Source organism: Malurus melanocephalus, unplaced genomic scaffold (genome assembly GCF_030028575.1).
Source record: "Malurus melanocephalus ecotype Western Australia unplaced genomic scaffold, MMel_1.1 scaffold_252, whole genome shotgun sequence".
NCBI lineage: Eukaryota > Metazoa > Chordata > Aves > Passeriformes > Maluridae > Malurus > Malurus melanocephalus.
Window position 1 is genome coordinate 599,454 of NW_026623484.1, and position 26,444 is coordinate 625,897.

General features: G+C 39.5%; 1 protein-coding gene across 4 annotated transcripts in view; it reads left to right on the plus strand.

Annotated features, from left to right (window-relative positions):
* Positions 1 to 26,444, plus strand: part of ADD3 (adducin 3) — a 90,906-nt gene that overhangs the window by 6,740 nt on the left and 57,722 nt on the right. For 2 of the 4 annotated variants that reach the window (XM_057375552.1, XM_057375547.1), the window contains exon 2: positions 26,345 to 26,393. The gene's annotated coding sequence lies outside the window, so the exon portion shown is untranslated. Of the gene's footprint in view, positions 1 to 9,721; positions 9,739 to 18,867; positions 18,950 to 26,344; positions 26,394 to 26,444 lie in introns of those variants that run through there. The other 2 variants (XM_057375550.1, XM_057375548.1) reach the window with 2 other exon arrangements.

The following is a 26,444-nucleotide window of genomic DNA, read 5'->3' on the forward strand; positions in this document are numbered from 1 at the left end:
AAAAAAAAAAAAAAAAAAAGAAAACCTTGAAATGAATCCAGGCAGCTTCCTAGTTAAAACATATCAAATAACATAAAGCATGTGAACTCAAGACAACTCGGTTTAACTGTATGAAACATTTAAGTTGTAAAGCATCAGGAGGTTGTTTTATAGATGCCTGCATAATTTGCCCTTAGGTGGCAGAGGGGCAGATTGGGTTGGTTCCCTTGTTACATCAGATGTTTTCCTGTGAGCCAAGAACTCGGGGRGAAACTGAAATACTGCTTCCTCTTTAAAGGGTTGTTGCATATACATTGTGCTCTTTGTGTGTGTTTGCTTAAACTCAGATGTTTTTAAAGAGCACTGCCCCTAGTTTTAACATCCTAAGACAGCTCCTGGTTTAAGGCTGGATTTAGTTCTTCTCAAGCACCACATCATTCAAAATGGAAGTTTTTGCTGTCTGGTCAGCAGAAAGTTTTCTTTTTTTTCTTGCCATTCCTAACGTGAGTGTTTTACTGCATGCCAGTGCTTCTAAACAAAATGAAATGGCAYTTATTGTATTGCCAGGTGAGATCCTGTGTCCTTCAAAGTATCCTGAGTTTGAAAATCTCCARTTACCTGCATCAAGGCACTGTGTCTCCAGTGATGGACCCAGAGTGGCCAGTGGAGACCATTGAGTGTGGTGGGATTTGTTCTGTACCAGAGAGGTGTCATCCAGCAAGGGTGGTCAACATTTCAGTCCAGTGCTTTGGGCAGTGTTTACTTAGATGTGGACATCTCCATCTGAGGAGAGATTTGGCAAACAMAGACAGCAGAACTCGGAGTGAAAGGGGAGGAGAGCTGTGAAAGGAGACAGGAGGTGAGAGCACTCTGCTCCACTTGCAAAGTGAGCAGCRGCCCTGGCTCAGCCAGTGATTCCAATGCCAGCAGCTTTGTCTGCCTGGTCTTTTCCTGGAGCTGGAAGAATAGACAGCTTAGCCCGTAGGCATCAGCAGAGCAATGTGTGTATGGGCAACCCTTTATAAGAACCTCAAGTGCTATATGGCACTTGGCAGCAAGTTTGGACTGTGAACTGTTTCACAGGAGCCCACAAGACAGACCAAGTGTGGTAGTTTTATTGTCCCAATACTTGTCTTAGGAGGTTCTGTCTCTCCACTGGAAAAATTATCAGTTTCTTTGTTGAAAAGGGTTGAAATTCTCCCCTTCAGGGGCAAAATACAAAAAAAAAAAAAAAAATTAAAAAAGCCCCAGATGTGTTGCTTCTTTTCCAATTATTATTGGCTAGTATATTGCATAAAACTAATGTACGTGCAATGTTGACTAAAAAGGGTTGGCTAATGGTGAGAATAAGAATAAAAACGTCTTATTTACTGCCTGGGTTGGCCTTTAACAAGAAAAAATAGCTTGAGGTATACCATGTAACACTAGTGTCTGGCTATTATCAAACATGCTGCAAATGTATAGTAACAGGTATTGTGTGCAGTAAATTTATCTTTGTAGTAGAAACCTGATGTCGTTGCTRTTCCCAGGGGCTAAGCTGAATTACATTATTGCTGAGGCTGAGCTAACAGAGCTTTGCTTATAGTATACATACAGACAAGGCGGTTCTTCACAGAGAGGTGACCTCTGCTGTGTTTTGGTTTCAGATTTCACAGGGACGCATTTCAAAGTTTTTAGCTTCAGTCCACACCCTGCTGGTAGTTAGCTATAAAACTCTCTTTGATGTACGTAAAAAAAAAAAGTCTGTCCTTTAGTACTTTATTAAAGTTAGATAAAGGTCATTTGTTTACTCCTTTTGTGATATACACTGCTGCCACTGTTCCTTGTCAATATAAGTGGTAGTTGAAAGATGGAGCTAAAGCTACAAAATTACTGGTTGCAATGTGCGAATGCCTAGTGAAAGTAATTTTTTTTTTAATGATTCTTCTGTTTATTAGTTAACTTGGAGAATGTGCACTAGCATATATTTGTGCTGGGGAAGCTATTMTGGTCGATGTGRCATACTGTAGTGTGCTCCCTCCAAGGTTATTCCACCCTCTCTCTAAACTTTTTTTTTGTTTCTCTCTCTCTCCAAAACCAATTTAAAGAACCAAATTAAAGCCCTGTAATCCTATTTAAGAACCCTTCCAATAAGAAGTCTGCATGTCACCATTCCAATAAATATAATCACCTCTTTAATACAGTCACTCCTCTCTAGGACTGATTTCCTTCCGATTTAAATATTTGGGTTGTACATTGCAACCAAGCTAAAGGGAATATCCTGCTCTGCCYTCCTGGCCCTGTGGTCCTGCCTCGTCCTCTCTTGTGTAAGCCCTGCTGCTTGCTGAACTTGTGCAATTCACTGTGAATTGGGGCACCCTTGACTGCATTGACTCTCTTTAATAAGTTRAATTAACTCAAGAGAGGGTTGGGTGAGCACTGGGATGTGTACATGGTGTGGAAGGCAGTGGTRAGAAGCAGGGAAAAGGGGGAATAGGGGGATGGCTCCAGCCCCTAATCCTTGGGTGGTGGCAGCTCTGCAGCCGGGCACTGCCTGCAGTGCTGGGAGGCAAGGGAAAATGGACATGGAAGATGTTGGTAAACTGAGTCTTCTGCAAGAGGACTGATTGTTAGGAAAGTAAGAATGAAATAAAAGCATTTCTCTAGGTTTTGAGATACAGTGCAGCAGCTCCCAGATTGCAAGGCTCCCCCTTACCCTCCCCATGCTCTCAAAATCTGTGGGGGAACTGTCATGTTCAAGGGAKATTCTGGGATCATTGCAGTATTTTGGAAAAACTACATAGATTGCGAAAATATTTTAATTAAAATCATCTCAACATGCTAGGCTGAGTGGCTCCCCTATCCCAGCTCTGTGTTTGCCAGTGGGTGACAATCCTGTGTGGTGTGCTGGTCTTGGGTACTTGGGGTGGCTTTCCACAGCAGCCTTCCCTTGCTTCCAGAGCCTGCAGTATCCATGCATAGCTCAAGATGAACAACTAAATTTCCTATTGTAAAAATCAAAGGTTTTCACTACTGAGCAGTGCATATCATTGCTGCTCTTACATTTTTTTAGATTTCATAAGTTACTTGTAAGAAATGGAGGTTAAATACTGCCATAGGACTACTTTATTACATCAGGTAGGCCACATTGTCTACAGTATAGAACAAATTCATTCGTTGATGAGAGGGGAGGGTGGGGCTGCTCTTTGTTCTAGTAATGAACTTATGCATATGTTTAYAAGACAACATTATATATAAAGGATTCAGAATTATATTGAAGGAAGTGTATACAAATAAGTTGGTTAGCRTATCTCAGCGAGCTGCCCAAAATGYATTAATTCTAWCTTTCGGTCTCTCACATGGCTTTGACAATGGCATTGCCTCTGTTCCCCTTCCTTCCAGGTTCTCATCAGTTAAATGATGTGTAGGAAAACCTAGGGTTGCTAGAAACAAACTTGGCAGAGGAATTGTTTTAGGAGTGTGATGCTGTTTCTAGCCGCAGAAAGCTGTTTGCTGTTTGAGTTGGCTGAGATTGTTCCAATGTGTCTCTGTGCAGGTGGTGAGTGATACAAGTTCTCAGTGTGAATAGCTGTCCTGCAGATCTCACTTTATTGTCTGCAGTGCCGGGTTCCTCCCAGCTTCCTCCTGCACCTCTCTTCTTTTTTCTCCTCTCCTAGCTGCAGTGAAGGATTGTCTTCAAAAGTTTGCATTTTCTGTGTTTCACATGATATGCAGGCTTCAGCACAGAGACTTAAGGAGTCTTATCAAAGTAATACTGGCTCAGTCAGAGTAAAGATGCTTTAGTTAAATAGACTATGGCTGTGTTTAAAAATAACAGTTCTGGCTGTGTCAGCGTGTTGGACGACCTGATACTGACTTCAGCAGAGAGAGCTTCTGAAAATTACTTTGCCTGTTGTAGTATTGCTCCAGTGTGAACTTGGTTTCTCTTGATAGCATTTCAGTGTTAGACAAACCAAAACAGAGCCCCTGAATTTTAAAAGTGAGTAGCCAAATGGCTTCAGAGAGAGCTTGCTGTAGTATGCACCTTTTAAATGTACAAACAGGAGCAGCAGAACCTTTRCTCTTGTTCACATTGTCAAAACAGCGGTGCCTGAGTTTGGGTGCAAACCCCACACTCATTTGAGCTCGGTTTTAGCTTCTCAGCTGTTTTGTAGGAAAAAGGTGGTGTGGGTACCTTCCAGCCCGAGATCTGTCTCTGTGTGACTGCCGTGCTTGCACACATGTAGGCTGTTGCTTTTTTCTGATAGTGAAATGTGTGGAGGAGCTTTCTAGTAATTCCTGTGCAGTTGTCTCATCTTGCCCCAGCCCTGGTGTGTCTCTGACTTCTGCTGCCTTTCTGAAGACTCATTTAAAGCATTGATATTCTTAAAAMGTCTGTTTAATGAGATACTGGCCSTATACAAGAGAAAGGTACAACTTTWTGAAAATACTTTGTGTATCTGATGTTTATTCTGTTTTTGCAGTTCRTGTCTTGTGTGGGTTTTCTGTCCTTTTTTTATTTCTTGGCAAGGAAGACAGTATTACATTCTTGTACCAAGAGGAAGAGTATTAAGCCTACTCATAAAAAGAAGATTTATTATCAAATGTAGTTTTTCATTTTGTCCATTGGAAATTATTGGTTTTTTTCAGCTCTAACCATACCCAGATTACTGGCTTCATTCATACGGTCGTTGTATCAAGTTTGGATGCTGTCTTTGTTAAATTACAACTCCTGAGGGTTTTCTCTTACAGAGGTTTCTTCAGTCAGGGGAAATGAGGGTATAATAAAGARGATCCAAGGACCGGACACAATGATTCTATATAACTGAAACAAACAATGCCAGATTTGGCAGATGTTGGATTTTCCATCAAACTCTTTTATTTGTGTTCATTCATTTAACTTTAAGCAGAGTTTAAAACTGAGGCATTTTGAATGCCTGAAGGAACTGAGAGACCAATAGCAGACAATTTGGGCAATACTTTTAATCACTATAGCCTATCTTCATGCATTTATTTTGAATTCTGGCTTGCTCAGGAAGTTGCCTTGATTCAAATGCCATTAAAGCAGTAAATCCAAGAGGAGACATCCAGTTTCACTGAAAGGGCTATCACTAAAGCCAGTGTAACAGACCTGGCTGTGCCTGGGGCTGCTGAAACACTGATTCCAAGCATTGAGCTCATGCTCAGTGAGAAGCAGTGCTGTTTTCTGGCAGAGTGAATACCTGACCTTCATTTCTGTCGCCTCTTGCTGCAACTGTCTCAGCTGTTATTGGTATATTTTACGTTTTACTATGGTTATAAAATGTTATTAACTGTAATGTGCTAAAATARGGATAAAATAATCAGAATGCACTTCAGGATGCAAGCAAATTTACTGTGAGATTCTATAAATAAATGACTGTGCCTCTYAGCCAGAAATACAGTGTGAATCAAGAACGCGGGGTATGCCGGTAGCTTTCTCTTTTATGTTGAGCACTATCAGAAGGGGAATGATGCTGAATCTGTTTTTCACTGGCTCTGCTATGCCAGAACACTGATCTTTCAGGGTAGAGTGTACAATACTGCAGTTTTCTGCAGATACTTCTCAAGGAGAGAGGAGGAGAAAAAAACATAGTATTAGTTTTGACATTTACAAACTAAAAGATACCACAGTAAAGCTGAATTCAAAGCTGTAGCTATTCTTTTAATGTCCTTTTAATTATTTTGGAATGTTTTGGGGTGTYCTCCCCGACTCTTGTTCTCAATAACTTCTGTGTCTTTGAGCATTGGTGAAATGGGGTGCAATGGCTGAATCATACCCAGTACACAAAACTCCTCTTCCCATCTCTTTCTGCAAGTGCTCTTCAACATACCTTATCGAGTTCTGTATTTGTAGAAATCTAGGAGAAGCTTTCCTAATGCTTTTTCTATTATTAAGGTTCAATKACATGACTTTGACTTCTGTTCCTACATATTTTCTACTTTTAGTGGCTTAGAAGGCACTCTGGTAAAAATGAAAGCCGTCACAGTGGCCTATCCTGTAGCACTTTGGAGGATGAAAACTGGATTTCTCATGGAGCAAAAAGCTATATGTGATTTGAGATTAGCACTTGCAGTGCATCAGCCCATCAATGCATTATGGTCAAATTTATTGGACACAGTGTTTTTAGTCTTTTTATGCTGTATATGGTACAAGAGGATTCTACTTGATGAAAGAAAGCAAGCTGATGGAGTAAAACTACATACTGCCCCAAGGATAAAATTTTGGAAATATTTCTGTGGATTCCAGCAATGGGCATTACATAAGAAAGAAAAAAGGTTGCCCTGAAGTGCCTAAGTTATTAAAGCATTCGTAAAAGCAGATTTCTGTCCAGAAATTTCTTGCAATGTCCACTTCTGACCAGAGGCAAGACAAATATGGATGCTTTGAAAAATCCTTCTCATCTGCAGGAGCCTGAGGATTTTGAGGGTTCCAAGGTTGTGTAACTTGGTGTGAAAAACAGGAAAGGTTGCAGCTGATACCTTCAAATTATTTATTTATCTTGCAGTTGTGTGAAATTAAGTTTCCTGAGYRGTCTGAGTGRCAGTATTTACTGTAAGAGGATCTGATCTTGTAGTTTGTTCTTTGTGAACTAGCACAAACGACCAAAAGTGTGCAATGTCCCACTTTCTAATTAGAGTGCTCTCTTCGGCGTATTTGTATCAGCGTTGAGGAGTGGTGGTTATAAAAGCAGAAATGGAACTGTCTTGGTTGTGAGATGCAGTGATTTCCTTGTAGCGTCTTAGGGGGGGGAGTTTGCACTGTACTCGATCCCACAGCTGCTGAGACCTTCTATTGAGCCACAGCTCTTTCTTTGGCTCGGCCTTTAAGGGAGCAGAAAGGCAGGAGGTATTCACAGCGCTATTTGTGGCCAGCTGAGGCTTCCCCCTTAATGACATTCCCACTTTGAATTGCTTTTTGGAGAACTCTCTACTCATGCTGAAAGCCTTAAAACAAGGCAGCCTCAAGTYGGGCTTGGCTGGCTAATGAAGGTGCCCCAGCAGAGCAGTGAGTATCACATTTGGGTTTTTGTGCCTTCATACAGATCCTTGGTTCAGAGGGGCCTGGATCTGTGAGTCCTCTCTGCTCTGTGCACATAACACCCAGATAACAACTCTCTCTTAATTCTCAGCTCATTATTCAGGTTGCTGTTATATTTAAATATTCTGTCTGCATTTTGGCTTAATCTCTGAGAAGACTTGGGCTGTGAGATTTCTTTTTTCAATCTTTTTACCACAAGCTGTGTAAATGCTGCAGTATGTTATCTTTCTCCTTTTAAGATATTTTATCCCATACTGATGCGACAGCTGCTTRTGTTCACCCATCTTGGCAACAGTTAAACCCTTCATGTGAAATAGCTGGCAATGAGGAAATGAGTGAAGGTTTTGCTATTGGTTTATTAGTGTGTCCAGAAACCACCTGTAATGTTTTGGGTTCTCAAGCAATTCAGTTTATTTGTCTTCCCTCTGAAGAAAACAAATAAACGCACACACATCCTCATTTGTTTCTCCTACCCTCATCCACAGGCATGCTTCTCAAATTGGGGGTTCTTCCGTGTTTAAAGAAAATGCTTTGCTACCAAGCCTTCTGTTATAAATAGTAGRTAAGTGCACCTACACATCAGGGCTSTCTTTTAGAGTGAGGCTGTAGCAGTTGAAATTTGGAAGTGATTTTTAGGTACCCGTGTAGATAGTCTGCATGTGGGCAGAGCTGCTCACCCACATCACACCCACCAACCCAAGGAGCTGGAAACACCTGGGTGAGAGCACAGCTGAGCTTCAGAGCTTGGACACTTCAGCAACCTCTGTCACTGAGAGAAACYTTCCCTTGTGGAGGAGAAACAAGTGCTTTGCTCACCTCTGGGCTCAGAGTGCTTGTTTATCCATCCTCACCAGAGCTTCCTCTCTGAACAAGCCGTTTGCTCTGACTGTGCTTTTAATCAATCTGATTCCCCCACTAAAGACAGTGTTTATGCAACCATACATATATATTTAATCCTGTTGAAAATGATTCTCAAAGCAGATGTTTAAAACTCTGTTAAAGGTCACTTGGGACATTTTAAACAGCTGTGTAAAATTCCAGTTGTCCCATCCTCCTGCCTCCAGATGCAAGTAGTTATGTACCTGTTGATTAGAAATTGGCTCRTCATGAGAGGATTTTAAAATTGCAACTCCATTCACATCGTCTGACACAATTTCTTAGGTGAAAGTAGGGCTTTTTCCTGTTTTGATTTTTATTCTTTGACTTTTTCATCATTTYGTATGACCTTTTTAATACCTTATTTGGAGAAGATAATCTAGATAAATGAAATATCAGAGCTTTACCGATAAATGTAGATGCTCCTAAGTACCAGTGTCCTCTGAGTTATTTAGTTTTATTTTTTAAAGGTCTAATCTTTCACATTSGGGAAAGAGGTTGTTTTCTTTTAAACTATTGCTTCTCAGTCACTGGTGGTTAACTAACGTAGCCTTTCAAGCATTTTTTGTTCCTTCAATAAATACATTGCTAAGGCAATAAATAATCTCCATTGAACAGTTGGGAGGTTTACTAGTTTATATGATCCTGAATATGGAGTGACAGTAATGACTACACAGAGAGAAAATTTTTCTTAAGCATTGGATTCTCTATTCATATGAACATGAACTTGTCTGATCCAGCTCAGGAGTGTTTTGTTAAAAGGGCTGTTCTTAATTAATTCAATACTTGGATATGAAATATGGTGAAAATCTCTTGGGTTCAGATGTGGAATGATGCAGTCAGTCTTTCTGTGCCATTTCTCTCCAGTTTTGAAAAGAGACTGARCTTTATTCTAATTTTCTTGAGAATCTAGATAGGATTTTATAAATCAACAAGCATGAAAGAACAGAGTTCTTATTCAGACTTTACTGATTTTGAATTTAAAACTTATCTGTTGTTTCTATTCTTTTTGTTGGCTGCTCAGGGTTTTATCTCAGAATTAAAAAACTTTCTATATTTTAAGCAATCTGTAGTATATCAATTAAAACTTTATCATATATTTTAATTGCATTACTGAGAGYTCTCTGAATCTGTAGGAGATTTCAAGGTTGATATTATTAATCAAAAACTTGGTATGTTTCAGTTGACTTTTTTTACTTAAAATGCTAAAAATAATTGCTTAGAGTGTCTGTAATTTCCCCACTTCTGTCAGCAGAGTTGTAGTAACTATTTTTGTACTTTGAAAATCAATTTGCAAGTCAGGTGAAGTCCTAGCTAAGCGTTTTTTGTAGCAAAGAAGTTCAGCCTAGACTTTGGTATAACCTGCATCGTTGCCTTTGTGCAGTTCATATGCAGTGAGCTGCTCCAAAGCAGGATTTTCTCAATAACATGCTCAGCTTTTTCCAATAAAGGTGTGCTTGAGTTATTTTTGTGGTGGATTTGTGAAAGGGGAGAGCATGCAACTTTTTTAGTTCCAGGAAACATTTTTTTTGTGAGTTAGGAGACTTAGAGAAAAYGTAGAAAATGGGTGAAAGTCACATAGAGAGAATTTTTCCTTAAACATTGGGTTCAGGATGTAGGCCACATCTGTAATCATGTTTTTAGAAATGAGTCCATATTAAATGGATTCTCTGCCAACAACATCTGGTTGCACTTTATGTACGTGTTTTCTTTGATAGAGAAAGCAAACCATATGACATAACCCCAGTCAGATAAAATGATTGTTTATAATACTTTGTTTATTTATATAGCACCACGGGATGAAATACGTCTTCATCTGAAAAACCTTGCAGCAGATTACCAAGGTGAGCAGATGACATCTGCATTTCCAGATGGCTGGGCTGGGGCACTGTGTTGTGTGGTTTATAAGCCCTGCTTAAAGGGATATAAAATTAGTAGCTGAATTTGCTAATTGAACAGGGGCTAATAATTCCAGGTGCCTTCATGGGGAGAGTCCCACATCCTGTAGTGGCACTTTGACGCTGGTAATGCTCCTGATGCATTGTGTGGTGTCAGAAAGAGCATTACTGTGCAGTGACAAACCTTCAGAGACACACTGCCTTTTAGGACTGGTAATAACCCCCTGGTACTGGTCACTGCTATGAGTAAAATTTGAGAGCAGTGGTTTGCTTTTATTAAAATAGACAGYGCTATTATAGCAGTTGCTGTGCTGAACATCAATTATTCACACTCTTTTCAGCAGGTTGATCCTTCCTGTGCTCTTAAAAGTGGCTTCTTTGCTTATCAAACAAGTTGTCTGTGGGGCTTGTAGTGGTCCAGCTTGGACTCACCRTTTGAGTTCTGCTTGGGAACAAGCCAAAACATAAGAATTGGAAATACCTTGCAAACATCAGAGGTGTGATACCCTGTATTACAAAGAGAATGGGCTGTGATGTCCTCAGAGCAGGGGGAGCTACACAGTGGGGTTTCAGCTGTTGTAATCCTAAACAACAGATCYCCTCAGCACATGCCTGCCAAGGTATTGAAGGGTGTCAGCCGTGCCTTTCTCACATGAAAGTTGAACCACTGCTGTAGAAAAAGCCGTAGATGAAGCTGTAGATGAAGATGTATTTAACTGAGCATGTACAGGACTGTACTCCTGAATGTGGATACTTGGAAGGAGCAATTTCCACATAGGCCAGCGGTTATTTCAGAAAGAGCTTAACATATCAAAAGCTTGATAGGAGCATTTCTACTATGCCAGACCTTGTGTGACAGTGAGGGGCATACTGGGGAGGGARGCAAATGTCATTTACTGCAGGGTGCTATCAGACGTGCATAAGGAAAGGACATTTTGACAATTTGGACCCAGATAAAATATGCTTGTTTGGTTGGTGATCTCATCTGTGATCCAGGGTGTCTTTCRTTGTGGATTTTTTAACTGTTTATTCATACATTAAAGTTGCTTAGAATATGCAGTACTCAACAAGTAATAATTTATTTGACTCTGCATTGCAACTGATTAACTTTTCTGTTAACAGCATCACTTCTTGAGTCAGCCAAAAAAAAAAAAGGCAGTGGTTTAGAAAAGATTTTTGTTGCATTACTCAAACAAACCAGAAATTTAAATATTGTGGCTATTAGACCTTTTAAAATTAGGCGCCCTAATTAACAGAGCTAAACATGACTTAATTACTTAATGTAATTACCAGAATATCTATTACCTTTTTAGTTGCTAAGCTAAAAGGTTTTTACTCAAGTACAAGCTTTTGCTGTGCATGATGACCCTTTAAAGGCTTTTGGGACTCTATCCAGCTGGCAGCTTGGCATTGCTGAGCAGATGTGGCTGGTCTCTGGAGAGCTGATCTCTACTGCTTAGCTTTATTAATTCCTGACATTCATATTGATCTGTGGRTCCAAACAAAAGTGAAGAGTCTCAGGTGGAAGTGGCATAATGTGTAACTTCCTCTTGTCATTCTCCTGCTATTTTCAGGATATATTTCAGTATTATTAGTCTTAGCAGCTCTTATTTGTTGTATGTGCATGTGCATGTTTTACTGTTTCTTGGCTTCATATTCTGTACTTGGTGATTCATAGAGCATCAGAATGCACAGAAATCATGTTCCCAGCACTTTGGAAGACCTCCCCAAATAATTCTGCACACGGGGTGTTCACAGGAAGCAAGTGGGCGTGCTRGAAGAGCATTCAAGTTTCCCGAAAGTGCTCATGATCACTGAGGAACTGCTGTGCAGCTCCCATCTGAGAAGCATTCTGCACTTCTTCCAAATATTATTTAATAATTGAAATATTGAGGYGGGAAGGAAGTACATTTTCCTGTAATAAGGACAGGTGATGTTGAAAAAGCAATTGAAAATGTGTGTTGATGGACTGAAGTTTGATTTCTCCTGAGCTGTAATTTATATCCATAAAAAGCAAACCATAGAAAAGCTGAGTGAGTTTGACAATAAACTCAAATCACAAGTGACAGACTTTTCTTAGTGTGTGAGAGTTGTAGTCAGATGTTCTGTTCATGGGAAGTCTTTCTGGGCCACCCATTGATGTGTTATTATCACAGTACTAAAATAAAGGGTTTTTAAAATGTTTATGAAATTTAAGAGGGAACATGAGGAGTTTATGAACAAGAAGAGTATGACCAGACATTGGCATGTTGCAGACACTGATCTCAGGCAGTTGCAGACAGGATTCTGAAGGTTACAGTGGAGCATGCCAGTGGGCTGTGGATTTCCCCCTTCAACCACACTCTRTCACAAATAAACATGGTAATTGCTGCAACAAAGGCTCTGCACTAACGCACATTGCTGACCTCATCCCAAGAAACACACAGCACTGGCCAATTTCTGATACAGTTCAGGAAAAACATTTATTTAAATGCTTACTGAAAACAGATGTTTGGGAGTTTTGTTGGGGTATATTAAAGTCTTCTTAAAAAAAATTCAATCCTGAACTGTAATTATAGTAGCTGATAGTTTATACCTTTCCAATCTTTGGGCTCCAAGGCTGTGCTTTGATAATTTCTCCAAGGGAAGCACTTGCTGGTCAGAAAATGAATTCAGATTGAGACCACCCAATAGTCACTGAGTAGAAGTCATGGCAATATGTGTGTTTTCATKTAGTATAAACATTTTTAACTTAATGACTTCCTGTTTCGAAGGATGAGAATAATCTTGCTTAAAAAAGGAGTAAGAGGAGTATTCAAACAGGAAACTTGTGTGCATGACTGCCCGTTGCTAGTAAGCCTATAGGCTGATGCAAATTTAGGAGAAAGCTTAAGAGGTGTTTTGATAATTGCAACTTGCAATTCTTATGGTATTTGTCAAGTAGTTGTGGTTGTTTTCACACAAACACAAACTCATACATTTTGCCATCAGAAATGGACTAGGTAACAGAAGTTTGTTGAATGGAAAAGCAGATGAGGAATGAGTGGATGTCCAGGAAAACAGGGGAGAGTATKGATGTGTTTTAAGTATTGTCTTAATAAATGTTACACTGGATAGGATTTCTGTTTAATTGGGTAACAAGTTCCTGTTTACATTTTGAAACCTGGTCTGGATAGGCAGACATTCCTGTAAAAGAGTGAAAAAAAGCTTAGCTAAAACCTCTAGATTAGACTCGAATCATTAAAACATTCAACAAATTCAAGTTGAAGGTGTCTGTCCTAGTTTTGTTCGCTTTCCTAACTGAATTTGATGTACAAGTTCTCAATGTGACCGCCTTGTAAAAGTTGTGCATGAAAGTGGCTGTTTTATTTCTTGAGTTCAGCAGTTTCAGCAGTGGAAAAAAGTGAATTGCAGAGATAGGTAGGGGCTTGTGTAAATTGAGTGAGGTGCACATACTCAGGRTATCTTCCACTTGTGTAGTAGTTTTATTTTAGACCTGGACGTGGATTAATTTTGCTGGCATTCAACATGTATCTCATGAAATCTTGCATCACCATTTAATGTAGCATTCTGTTWGATCAGCACACACTCCCTTCCCTTMTTTTAAGTGATTTTTGTTGAAGGRATCCAAGTGTGTGCAATGAATGACTTTAGCCTAAGCTGAGGGCCTTGTAAGAAATGTGGCTGCCCAGAGGTGACTTTAAAAAGTTGTGCATTTATTTTCCTCTATGGTTACTTCCATAGATTTTCTTCATACCTTAAAACCAATATAATCTCAACATGAGATTTAGTATCTTGTGKTTTATGTGCAAGTGGTAAAAGCTGTTAGAAAGCAAAGCCTGGGTGGGAAGGCTGCTGCACCATACAGCAGATAGACTTTCTTGTTGCCTTTCAGCCACTGTTAGCCATAGTTCACTGTTGCCACTGAAATCCTTCATTTTTTCTTTCCGACCTGAATTTCTTGAGTTGTGGAATTGTGTCATTAGAAGCCTAATCTCCCCTTAATAACATTGTGTTGAAATAATGCTTTACACTTGCTGGAATTTGTCTTAATTGCACRGGCAGTGGTATAAGGATTTCTTTTAGGACCAGGAAAAGTGGAGGGCAGTGGTTTCCATTGCCTCGCTGGCGTGTCTAACCCGGGCATCCTCATGTATTCAGTTTTAGCCCTTCCTTTGGTGGGTTACTTGATTTCTGCCTGGTTTGGTTGCTGTGTTAGGAAGAAGTAGGCTGAAATGAAGAAAATCCTGCCTCCTAAACATGCCTGGAGTGYGTGCTAGGACTCATTTCCATGGCAGGCATTAGGAGGTTAGTTCCTTGCTCTGGGTGTGCCTTTCTTCCTCTCTTAAGCTGCTAAGTGCTCCTCAGCGCAGGAACTTTTAAGTACAGCCTTCCTTTATTGACATTTTGGATACAAAACCAATCACACTGTGCTTGAACGATATTGTTACTTCTAGTGTTTCTAGCAGGGCAGTAAGAGGCAGCRTCCTTCTGTTTGGAGAAATGCCATTCATCTCTCTTGGAATATCTCATTGAGTATGTTTTGTAAGGAAAGACTTGGAGATTCAGCAGGGAAAAATGCTGTATTATATTTAATGTAGATATATAAATCCCATTGAATACAGAAGGTAATCTTAAAGAAGCATGTTCTTGCCAAAGATGAGATCAAAGTTATTTGAGGTTTCCATGTTGTGTTTACAGCTAAAACCATCATTCTGATTTGCATTCAAAATTATGCATGTGACAGGCCATTATCTGGATTMTTCAATGTGTATAATTAGGCATTTGCTTTCTTTTCCTTTCAGAGTGTCTGTGCGGCGTTTTAAAAATTTGAAGTGAAAATGATCTGTGCACTTTGATAGAGCATTTGCATAATTAATTTGAGAGGTTGGTCAGAAGGATTTATTTGGAAGCTTTTGTGCCTAAAATAGGTTCCATTGATTTATAGACAGAGATGAGTATTGATGTGTGTTCTGCAGTGGAATAGCACAGTGGAAATAATACCCCAGCCTGTGGTAATGTATTTAGGATTTCAGGGCTGGGCTGTCACCTCTGGCCTGTTGGCCTTCATGCAAACAGTTCTAGAAGCAGTCTCTTAACACTGAGGTTTTGMGATGCATTGATGTTTTCTTTTTGAAAAGGAAAGCTGTGCAAAAAGAACTATTGCTGCCTGAACCGAAAAAGCGAGCCAGGAGAGTTCCCTCTTAAGTTGAAATTAGCCTCACTCAAACACCTGTATTGAAACTGCTTTAGAAGCATTTTATTTTCAATTCATGATCTAGTTTCCAYTGAATATAGAGGAGACATGGATTTATATTGAAATGTGAATTTAAGATGCTTTAAAAAAACAACAAACCCTGTGTATGCTCACATGGATATACTCACGAYGGATGGCAGGAATTGTTTTGCCTCTTGCAGACAGGTACACGTGTGCAACCTCTGTTGCTAAGCAGTGAGTTGTGTGGCTGGTTGACAGGAGGAATGTTTCATTTCAAAGTTTAGGAAGTGCASCACGTACCTCTGAAGTTTTAAATTTTTCAAGGAATTCAGATTATTTTGGCCTGGAGGATCTCATTATCTGGAGTTTCCTGGTGTAGCTGCCCTTTGGGTCTGTCTGCATCCTGAGTGCAATCCATGCACGTGGGGTGCAGCCCCAGCTGGGGACAGTGTCCAGAACAGCCCCATTCCATCGGGCTTGGAGGGATGCTCTCCAAAGTCCACTGCTCAGGGAAACCTGCTTGGTGTTCATGGTGTGGAAACCTCTCCTGAAAATCAGCACCTTTTACCTGACCCACTTTRAGTTCTTGGACAGAGAAGTTTTCTGCCTCACTAGTCAAAATTYGTTTTTTCTATAAAGAGGAACCACGCGATGCGGGCAGTCGGATTTTCTAAAAGTCACAGCAGAGCCTCTGCACGCATGAAGGAGCAGGCTATACTAAGTGCCAGCTGTATTATTTTTAGTGTCCCTTCCTGCACTGCRGTTGAGAGGAGTAGCTGGCAGTGGCCGTGAGCTGGTGTTCATCCTGCTTACACCTCTGCRCTCCCCCTCCTCAAACAGATGTTTGAGTGCCTCACCATTGAGGCTGCTTGTCAAACTGCTGGTTCAGGATGCTAAAGATCCAATCCCTTAATCGGTTTGAGGAATTTTACTTCGTGTGCCTTCTGCGGATGACGCCGTGTTTGCTGCAGAAGCAGCACAAACACAGAAATTTTGTCCCTTGGATTCTGCCCCGTTTCCTTAGAAACTAATTTCATACCATAGCTGCAGACTGAACATCAAGTCACTTCTTGTTCTCTCTGTTAGAAACATGTAAAATCAAATTGAGGCAGACTAAGTGCAAATGTATTAGTCCTYGCTTCTTTGCAGATTCTTCTCTTTGCAGTGAGTGTTCTCCTACTGATSATTTTTCAACTTGGATGCTCTAGAGAACAGGGCCCATTAGGCTGTGATTGCTATTCCTTTGATTAAGCTGTGAGGAGTTGTCACTGCTGGAAGTAAAACTTATTTTTAGTAGTGTGCGTGAAACATTCAGCTTGTGTCTCAAGAAGAGGAAGTTCAGGGTCGCCTAATTGTTGTCAATGTCTTCACTTCAAAAAGAAAGAATATTGCAAATTTTGGGGAGAATTTGAATAGCTTGAAATCACATGGAGGGGGAAAGTCCTTTTTAGTAGAGAGGTATTGCTCAGCTAGTAACAGACTTCCTGGGGTTTTGTCTCTCATAAGTAATTTGGCTGTGCTTCTCTAAAGCAGAGATATRTTGCATCTTCACAACACTTCAGCTACTTTTAATGACAAACCATGTTTATTCATACTGATGGTCTTTTGTGAGTTTTGGAGATGAGGAGGGAAAAACTGGGAAGGGACAGTGTTGAATCATTCTAGAAACTGGCAACAATAAAAGCAAGCAGAATGTGGTAATGTTTGGGCGAGGTATTTCAGTAGTTATTTTTTCATGTGGGCATATTAATTACATTTTTAATTTATTGTTACCTCTCTGGTGTGTATTTCCTGCTCTAATGAATTTACTGTGGCTGTGGTATGCAGTCTCTCATTCTGTAATTGAACTTTTACTCCTTGRTATTCCAGTAGAGCTGCTGAAGAGACAAGAAGATACTTGACATGATTATTAGAAGTCATTATGCCTCTGAAGGGTCACTTTGTTGAATTAAATTCAGAGGTTCAGCGTGAAAATAAACAACAGTAGGTAGTTCTCTTTAAGCAAACACCCCTCTAGAAAAGTRTTTTTCTTCCTAGTAAGTGTTTTCTAATTTATGTTACACTGTAGTTCTACATTGGCATCTTTCCCTTATGCGAGTATTAAATTAACTCATTCAAATGAATTAAAGTTGGAAATTAGTCAGATGTTTGGGTCGAGCATTGCAAAGCATTGGGGCTCTTCAGTTCCTGGGTAAAAAGTTAGCTGAATGTCAGGCATTGCTCATTGCTTTCATTAATTTTCCCTGTAACAAAGGCACCAATCTGGCTTTCATTTAAACTCGATGCAGATTTCTGGTGCATGTCAAGTGGAGCAGAGTAAATCTGCAAAATAGCTTTTTAATGATAAGCTATAGTTGACTACCTTTGATCGAAAGAGATAATGTGCCCTAAAAAATAGGGTTATAAAATACTGAAAGGCAGACTTATACAGCAGCTCAGATAAAATAAAAAATAGGTGGGGTTTAAGAGCATGTGGTTGAAAGTAAAGCCAGTTTGAGGTAGTTTCTTTTCTTCTGCAGTTTGTGCTTTTTCTTCCAAGTTTCCTCAGCACATTGGACCAGCACTGTTGGGACAGGGGTCRCAGCACAGATATTTTGATGAAAATATAATTAAAAAAATATTACGTGCTCATCTGTTGTGGAGGAGCCAAGATGCAGCAGTTGCTGCCAGGGGGAGGGATACCATTAAAATGGATACAAGTTCAAAAGTAAATGTTTGTCTRTGTTCCTTTTAAAACTTGTCTCTGATCTTAGTTTGGCAGTAGTTCATTTTWTTTGCAAAGCTGTCACTTTTACTGTCTAAATAAACACTTTGGTACAATTACTTCTATCCTAATCCATCACACATGAACTGTCATGCTCTTTGTAAAGAGAGGCTTTTGTGAAGAGAGGGTGAAAACTGAGGGGAAAAATAGTAATTTCTATTTTTTAAGGGTTTTTTTTTTTTTAAGGCAGCACTAGGAAATGATAAGCAAAGAAGTGGTATGACATCAGTAGAGCTCATGAGGGAGATTGAGTGAGCTCCCTAGCTTTCCCTATTTTTTGGAAAACGTAAGAACTTTGAAAATAACTGTGCAGACAAGACAAAAAGATAGTGAGGCGATTTTCTTTGTTCATGAGCAAGTTTGACTTTCTTCTCAGTAATGTAAATACAGTCCAGATGGCTGGAAAGTACAAGATGCTCCCAGGGGTTAGGGTGGAGGTTGGCTGAATTAAGCATTGCAGAAGTCAAAACTGAACGAGTTTTWAAAAAAGGAAAAAATGTAGTTGGTTCCTATTCTTTGTCAGGTTTGGGGGCTGGATTGACCATTTCATGAGCATGATTAAATAAAAGAGTGTAAAAGGCAATGCTTCTGTTTATAATGTCATAATAAAGTAGGAGGAAAACTGGTGAAAATGTATTTTTCTTTCACCAGTRGAGTTGGTCAGTTTGTAAACAAATCATAATCTCAACTTCCAAATACAGCTTGTTCTAATAAATACGGGGCTTGGTATTTTGGAGCTGAGGAAAAATATTTTAAGATCTCTGTATACACTGAACATTAWTAGCTTTGCAGCAATAGTGGTGTCATGAATCCAGCTATGGCTTTATCCATAAGTTAAAGCTGGAAGAAAATAATACCATACAATTGAAATTTATGTTGTGAAACATTTTCTGATGATTTGTTTTCAGGCAAAGATTCCTCATGGGTGGCTTTGTTGCATCTTGATGCAACTGGGCTAATTGCCCCAATAATTGCTGTTGGGACAATGGGGGAAATTCTCTCTGGCCCCTTCAGCTGCAGGTCTTCGCTTTTATTTCCACTATTCTCTTCTTGTTTGCAGGCACAGCATGAGGCAAGTTTTGACAGTCTCAGAAAAAGCTGCAGAGTGCCAGTAACCTTGCTGAGAATGCTCAGAAGTAATGTTGCTGCAGTAGAATGAGAGTAGCACTTAAACCTCAGAGCTGAAAGGCAAAACTGTGAGTGCAGGTGTAGAGATGCTGTGGATTTGATGGCTTGCAAATRAAACCAACATAGCATTAAAGGAACTGGAGAGATTAGAAAAGAATCAGTGGTGCTTAGATGGTTGATGCATCAATTTAGGAAGAATCACTTCTTAGTGACAGCATCCCGAATGGACGCTTTTTAGGACTGAAGTGACAAAGGCATCGTGCAAAAAAAAAAAGAATGCTGAGAAATTAAACGTAGTGTGAGTATGTGGTAGGTCTTGTTTTCACTTTATGTGAAAAAATGTATGGGAAGAGTCCTTATGAATCTTGCCTTGCTTTGTATGCTTTGACAGGCCACTGCTGCTCTACCAGTGTTAYAACTGTGTGTTTAAATGTATTTTTTACATGTTTATCTAATGAGAATGGAGTCTCAAATGCACATACCTGAGCGAGTTGGGAAGTTGGTCTTGTTTCCTTGTGTAGGAGATGGAGTCCAAGGGAGCTGAAGTCTTGCTCCCTGGAGTGCCCATTCCTTTCTTGAAGTTTTGATGCTGTGTTGGGTCTCTTGATCTGTGCACAACACCAAGAAGTTGCTTCCAGCTGTGCATTTGAGRTGGTTGCCAGCACAATTGTCTGGGCAATTCTAATGCCAAGAGTTCACATGGCAGTGGAAGAGGAGGAGTGAGTGCTGAAAACAGAATGCAGACGCARCAGGAAAGAGGGACTTGCAATGGGTGGAGGGTAGGATTTCTTACAMCCATTAGTAGCCTTGGTGTTTTGGAAGGAATTGTACTGCCAGGAGTGGGATCCTGCAAACTGCAAGGCAGGAGCGATTGGGGTGGATGGTTTCTGGCGAGAAGCTGAAAGCAACTTTGAAAATGATCATGATGCATTAGTAGGTGAGGTCAGAGGACAGTTATGAGACTGCAGCCAAAGCTAATGGGTTGAAGTTGACACTGAAAGATTGGTAGAAAATGAGAGAATTTGTCTCAGGGACAAGAAGGAAGCAGGAAGCCTGTGTTAACAAAAGGTGAGAAAGGAGTCATGCTGGGCCTTCACATTTCATTTTCTTTTTTAAAAGGAATGCAAGACATTTTTTTCTTTCAGGAGATTTAAAATCTGAAAAGTCTGACTACAAGAATAAATGTGAAGTCAGACCAAAAAAAAAAGCAAAAGGTGAAAAAAACCCAGGTTTGGGGCATTAAATAGAAGCTGAAAAATGCTAGGTGCCTTTTTCTTCACAATTGCCCAGACCTTGGACAATAGCTCAAAAATTATTTTGCTTAAGCGGATTTGGTGTAGCTTTAACCTATGCTTTTTCATTTTTTGTAATGAAGGCTGAAGGAGCACTGTCTGCCTCCTCTTGACAGGCTTTTTGAAGCTGCAGTTAGCACTTGTGTTTCGTTTGCTTTGAAGTACCTGTTAGTGTAAGAGATGCAGTGTATTAACACATGCCCTCTCTAATGCCAATCTCAGTGGGGACCTCACCTCATTTGAAGGAGCAAGGGGAGCAGAAGTATATCATGCAGAAATTACTTCCCTGAKGCCAGTTAGAAGGTCTGTTGCAAAACTGTACCCAGCAGTCGGATAAGGCCACTCAGATGATTTCTGACAGTGCCATTTCCCATTGCTTAGATTGTATTTATGTGAAAATTTAATAATGTAGTACTTAAAATACCCCACCTGAAACTAATTTTAGTCTTGCTGAGAAACAGTCATTATGATAGATACCAGACAGCAACTCTATTCTTTATAACACTGAGTTGTTGAGCATTACGCCTTTATTAATGGGATTTATTAGATGTGAAAGGTAAAAAGTAACCAGTATTATTGTAAACTATAACCCATAAGTGTGAATTAGCACCTTCATTTTCATCTGTATTTATTTCAGCCAGAAGTCATAAGTAAAGCTTTTCAGCTACTCTCCAATAGCTTTGATTTGTARTATTTTTCTAAAATCAGTTTCTGCTTCCTTATCAGCACCAAAGCTTCTACTGATTGTAGTGCTAATTCAGCTTGAGTATGAATGTTACATAAATTTTGCACATTAGTTTCTTGCCATTCTGAACATGCATCTTGGTGCAGTGACTGTAGGAAAAACTAAAAATGACCCATGCATTGTAATGAAAAGCAGCAAATAATTTCTTGCATCACTTGGTATTTCTGTGTTCTAATTATGGTAATCATGATGTGCAGTTACTACTGCCTTGCTTTACAGTCTGCAGAGTTTGGGTAGTTCTCTAGCATCACCAGGGAGATTAAATTAAAAAAGTTTTTGGTGCATATTGTTTTCTTATGACATTGACAGCAGTAAAAAGAGATTGGTTTTGAGTAGTACTCTAAATCTCAGCACACTCTGGCATATCRCTGAAGTGGGGTTTTGGTTATCTAGTTAAGACAATAACTGGAAAAATAAGTTTTGCTTTACTATCATATTATTTATTATCATTAAACCAGGCTGTTTCTTTGTATAATTTATGTTTAGAGCTTCAGAATAATCTAAAAAGGAGGGGAGGTTTCATATATTTGTAACTTCAGAACAGTTGAATTCTCCAAGACCAGCAGTGTACCGTTATGAAAGGTCAGCTTCAGAGTGTTCAGTGGGCATCTCTTTTAAATAAAGCCTAGCCTTGAAAATTTTAGCTTCTGGTTTGATAACTCCTGGTAAATGGTTTTTGTTTGTGGAGAATATTATGGGATGTAATGGCTGTTTCATTATTGATGATCTCAGAAGATTAAAGTTTCATTTATGATGGTGACCTCTTCCTCTGCAGAGCCGTTGGAGCCAGTTTGTTGTCAAAGCCTTGTAGCCCTGTTTGTCCACACATGGGACACTAGAGCCATATTCCATTCTCCTCTTAGAAGAGCATGGAGGATTTTTCCATGTTTCCTCTTAAAAGGGGAATTCCARAATTTGAAATCTTCTAATTGTAAGAGTGGTTTCCTTGACTACAAGAGCAATAATCTCTCTGCCATGGATTGTAAACAGTTCCACACAGGCAAAGTCTTTTTATGTTTCTATCTGCAGTTGAGACATTTGTCTGTCTTTTGTACCATCCAAAATTCTTGACTTGTTTGGCAAACTAACTCCAAAAAGCTTTGCCTTTCATTGGCTTTGTTTGTTTTGGTTTCTCCTTTTGAAAACAATTTGGTCTCTTTGTAGCACATTCCAGTTTTGTTCTGCCTTTATGACTTGTTCTTCTTGCTTTCCTTCAGCTTGAATGGAGAGAATTAAGTGCAGTTGTAGATCTGATTAAAATCTTGCCTTAATTGAGTTGCAAATTTGCACTGACAGATATTGGTCAGGGTGCTGATGTAGTTAGCACCTTTTACCATTCCTGGTGCCTTCCTGAATTCTGACAGTATTCTGTTTTTACAGTTGCTTATGTTCATTTATCCTCTATTTCTCTTTTCACAGCATGAAGTTCAGCACCGTGTAAATTGTTCTCTCCATGATAGTGGCTTGCTAAATATCTGTCAGGAAATTTAAGTCCTGTTGTAAGTCCTGTCTTGCCTTTCCCTTGAGGTGTCTCTGATACGTGGTCTCCTCGTGTAGGGTCTGGTAGACTGTGGTTCTGAGTGCCATTGCCGTACAGATACACAAACATTTCCAGCTTCCTTTGGAGGGATTCATGGTGTCAGTTGGCRTTGCTCAAATAATCCTAAATGGAGAAGGTGATGAGGAAATTTATCCATTAGATTTACACAGGATATTAAAATAATTTTATAAGGTACAAAGGGYATACAAAGAGTAGCATTGCTTTTCCTTTCAATAGCTCAGTTGAGCACCAGGCCATGTTTTTGTGCCTCACCTGCCTTACTGTCAGGAATGCCATGGAAGTGACTGTTGTTACTGATATGCTGAGTTATGGTTGGGGATAGGGGTCTRTTTCTGATTAACTGGGATAATAACAGTATTTTGGGGAAATTCGACAAATAAGTAGAATATCACRGTTTTGTTAAGACAAAGATGCTCAACAATCAGACATAAGTTCTCTCCCTAACCTCTAGGAAATACGTTTTTATTAAGTCACTCAGGTGCTGATTTATAGTAAAGATGTCTTGTAGCCCTGGTATGACCATTCTGTATTCTGTTATATCATCTGTTTTGTATGTTGAGTGCTGAGAATGGAAAAGATGGAAACATGATTAGATTGTCAGTTGTTTCCAATGAAGAAATCTCTGTTTGGTGGAACTGTTTGCATTCCTGTGGTCAGCAGTATAAGGAAATACCATGTTATGAAAAATTCCCAATTGTTTCCTTAAGGGCTCTTAGAGTTGCACAATCTTTTGATGGTTTTGTTTGGTAAAAAAAAAAAAAAAANAAAAAAAAAAGAATTTAGTTGCCAGCTCTTCAGTTTGGAGCTCAAAATTCTCTTAAATATTTACTAGAGCTTTCTAGAGCTTTGCTTTTATACTCAAGGTTTGGATTCAAACCAGAAGTGTATTTTCCTTATGCACACTGATCAGCCATTATAACATGAGTAGTTGAGGCACATTGTAATTTCATTCCAGGGCATGTTTCTTTGGAATATCCCATCAGTTCCTGGACTATCCATCATTGTGATTACTCATAGTTTCTGGATGCAGYTCTAAAATGTTACTTCTCTAAGAGTGGGAGAGGTAACTCTTAAGTAACCAAGTGGCTTTTACACTTTGATTCTCAAGAAGATAAATGGTATCTCTGAGACACAATCCTTCTGTCCTGTATGCTGAAGCCCTCATTTAGCATTTAATTTGTACTTGCATTTTCAATATCCTGTTAGGATTTGTGTAGTATGTCTGATTTCTGACATACACAYGTATTGCAAATTTTTTCAAAGCTGTTCATATTCAGTATCTGTCTTACTGCTGTCATATCTTGATCTTGAGTTAAAATCCATCTCTCTTCCTAATTTATTCATCCAAGAATGTGTGGTTACTTTCCCCAACCTGAGAGCTGACTCTGGGTTTGTTCTTTCATGTCTGACTGTTGCTCCTTTCCAGATTTTCTTTTTCCCATTCTTGATATGATCTGCATCCTTTGTTACTGATTATATAATTTTATTTTGGGCATAGAGGCATTTAGCTGACGAACAAGAGCTGAGAATGTGGCCTAAACAATGTGAAGTGCAGTGAAGACATTTCCTGACCAGTGCCTGTGTCAGAATTTCTTGCTCATACTCCAGGGTTGGGTAGAATGGGATRAAAGACCCTGGTGGATTAAGCAGAGGGAATTGAGTCATGGCAGAGTAGTTTCATAATTGTCAAATATTTTTGTTGTTTTAATGATGAGAATTTTAAATTGGGGAGTAATGAAGAGCTTGTGAAAGTGCATTGAGTGGTGATAGRKAGAAGGGATGTGAAGAAAAAGAAAAMGATTATAACAAAGAGCTTATGACAAAGGGTGKGAARCAGTTTTCTCAAAAAGCATATGATGTTTGGAGTGTCACAGTTTCTGGCTTTCTTGCACRCTGCCTCCTTCTTCTGAGAACTGTAGGATTTCCAGCCTCAGAGGTGGGGACACAGCTGAGCAAGCTCCCATCCCTTTCGTGGGCTACACTGGCCCCCATGGGAGTGACCAAGAAATGTCAAACACCATCAGATATGGGCACCTCTGCGTTCTGCAAACCAGTGCAATTAGACCTGAAGCTGGCAAAATTGCAGAGACTATTAAATTTTCATGTCTGAGAGTGGTCTACCAATGCCCTCTGGAAACAGTAGCTAGCCTGGAAGACMGTCTTTTCTTGCCCGTGACAGCTATACTTGAAATAACATATCAGGAGCTTGCGTAAAAATAGCATTCCCTTATCTCTAACAGTGTGAAGTAGATGAAAAATAAACTGTACTCATGCCAAGAATAAACAGTCACGTTAGAGTGTTTAAATTCCTGATGCTGTGGAGTACTCCTGCTCTGGCATGGCATTTTGATGCCAATATATTTCTTCCTCTTTCCCCAGTTGCTGCCATTGCTTTGTGTAGAGAATTCTGTCCCCTAAATTTCCCCTAAATCTKTATTTCTGTCAGGTCTAAAAGTAGATGAAATAGTCTTGTGGCTGTTATGTGTATTACACCTTTAATACTCTGTATGAGAACATTGTTCATTCCTAAATGCAAACTTCCTGAGCAAGGAATTGACTTTATATAAGTAATTAAATCAGGGAAAATAGACAGCTTGAGCAATAACAAGATGCAAGAACATCTTATTTTGTCTTCTCTTGGAAGTTTGTTTTTTGCTTCAGAGTATCTTTTAACAATGGTGTCTTTCAGTACTTTTGTATGATTCTGCTTGCATTATTTTTGTACACACTGTTGTTTTTTGGTTTTTTTTTTTTTTTTTTTTGGAAGGCAGTTCTTTACTGCTGAAGTTCATAGAGCACTTTTTTTATTTTTTTTTTTTTTTTGGAAGGCAGTTCTTTACTGCTGAAGTTCATAGAGCACATTGAATAATCCAGCTTTTAATGATGATGGGAAATGGGATAACCAGCCTGCTGAAGTGTTGAAACTGGTGAAGTATTTGTAGTGTGATATGCTGAGAAGAGACCTAAGCAGTAATGCTTGAGGATMCTGCAGTGAAGTCATGAAAAAGTAAAAAGGAAAAGCTGGGAATGGTTGAAAGAGTCTGTTACAGCCTGATGAATTAAAATGGGGTAACAAGTTGGTGACAAGTACCAGCCTTGCCTGATGGTAGGCTGAGCTCAGTGTTTTCACAATGCATAAAATGTCTAATTTGCCATGTATAGATCTTGAAAAAGAAAATGTAGCATATGTTTTGTATGCATGTATGAAATGAAGGAGTCTGGCCTCTGTCCCCCAGGAAATAACTGTTTTTTCTTGGTGGAGTGGTTGAGGGTAAAAGGAAGGTGATGGAAATAATTTGTCAGGTTTGACTGAAGATAACTTGTGCTCAAAGWCTGTGAAGACAAAAGATGATAGAAGTAAACAATTGCTATTTTCTTTACYCATTTTACTTTCGTGTTAGAAGATGAATGCAAGAGGAAAACCCATTACTGCTCAGTGGTGGGAAAGGGTCAGAGCAGGGCGGTTGTTTCCATGTGAACTTTGAGCACCAGCAGTTGTCAGTTTTCGGAGGGAGGTGTTGTGTTCCTGTCCTGTGTTCCTGTCCCAGCTCCACAGCACAGCAGCTGCTCTGGAGTTCRGCTTCCTCAGGGCTAGAAGAGGAATTGTGGATTGTGGCTCTACTTTAAAAATGCAGCAGTTAGTCTGGATTTTCTGATTTGTAACCTGGTCAATGTTGAGATTCCCAAGTAAGGCTTCCCTTTGAGATTTTGGTATATGATAGCAAAATAAAGTGTAGTTCAATGAAAAATTCTGAAAAAGAGTTCCAGAAGCCAAGTGTTGTGTTGATGCTTGAAGTGTGCAATGCATTCCAGTAATGTTGAGAAGCCTGCCAGGACTCAGTCATGTCTTTTTTCTGTTTTACAGGTCAACTATATTACTAGAGAGGAAGAGAGCCGTGGAAAAAAAAATCAAGGTACCTGAAACATTTTACTGCCTGATTTCTTGGCTATGGTCTTGCTGTGTT